The sequence below is a fragment of the Monopterus albus genome, unplaced genomic scaffold (assembly GCF_001952655.1).
Source record: "Monopterus albus unplaced genomic scaffold, M_albus_1.0 scaffold324.1, whole genome shotgun sequence".
NCBI classification, from domain to species: Eukaryota; Metazoa; Chordata; class Actinopteri; order Synbranchiformes; family Synbranchidae; genus Monopterus; species Monopterus albus.
This window is the reverse complement of record NW_018128204.1, coordinates 525,693-526,571: the sequence shown is the minus strand read 5'-3', so window position 1 is coordinate 526,571 and position 879 is coordinate 525,693. Positions and strand designations below refer to the sequence as shown.

General features: G+C 34.9%; 1 long non-coding RNA gene across 1 annotated transcript in view; it reads right to left on the bottom strand.

Moving 5' to 3' along the window:
- Positions 1-668, bottom strand: part of LOC109974194 (uncharacterized) — a 1,063-nt gene extending 395 nt beyond the window's left edge. Inside the window, exon 1 of the long non-coding RNA XR_002276933.1 lies at positions 606-668. This is a non-coding gene — a long non-coding RNA (uncharacterized LOC109974194). The remainder of the gene's footprint in view (positions 1-605) is intronic.
- Positions 669-879: the final 211 nt, after the last annotated feature.

Here is an 879-nt window from a genome sequence, read left to right as displayed (position 1 = left end):
GTTCTCACACAGTCACACTCATACATATGTATTCATATTCTTACATATTCTACACATTTACACACATATACAGATATACTCTATATATCTACACATACAGTACTGAGCTGGGTATTACTTAATTAGGGCTGCCTCTGCAACTAGGAGTCACTGCTTTATAGCTCCAAAGTTATTCAGTAACACTTTACTATTTAGCATTTACAAGTAGTGCATAAACATTGAATAAATGGCTTATAATAATGTACTTGTAAGCAGGTCAATGTGTGACTAATGTATTTATCAATTATTATAACTCCTGGGGACACTCACAAGTGAATGCAAATATGCCAGGGCTAGTATGTAGTAAAACACAGCTGTAATAATATGAAATATCTCTTCATAGGAAAGTTTAGACAAATGTAGTATATTTTTAACACTTAAATTATCTGTTTATTAAATATTTATGGTACTTGAAATTTGGGAAGCCATTTTTTCTCAAAACCCCTGTCTTTCATTATACCCAGATTGATCTTAACGTATGCATTCATAATTTAAAACGTGTCACAAGAAACCCAGTTTTTCTACACATTTTCCATGGAATAATTTTCACTGGACAAGAGACTAACTTGAAAATTGCCTGTACGATAAAACACATAGAGTGGCTTTCTCCATCCTCGTTTTGAGACGGCATCCACCTCAGGATGTATTGTCCTGCCGCTAATGTAATCTGGCTTGTATTGTATGGCCCGCTGAACAGCAGCTCAGAGATCCTTTAACAAACAGAAGAGGAAAAGGTTTGTCAAATTAAAATAGCAGATCCAAAACCTCCCCACCCAAATAGAGCAACGTTTTCTATGAGGATATGATAAAAATGCTACAGCAGCTAGTGTCACATCATAT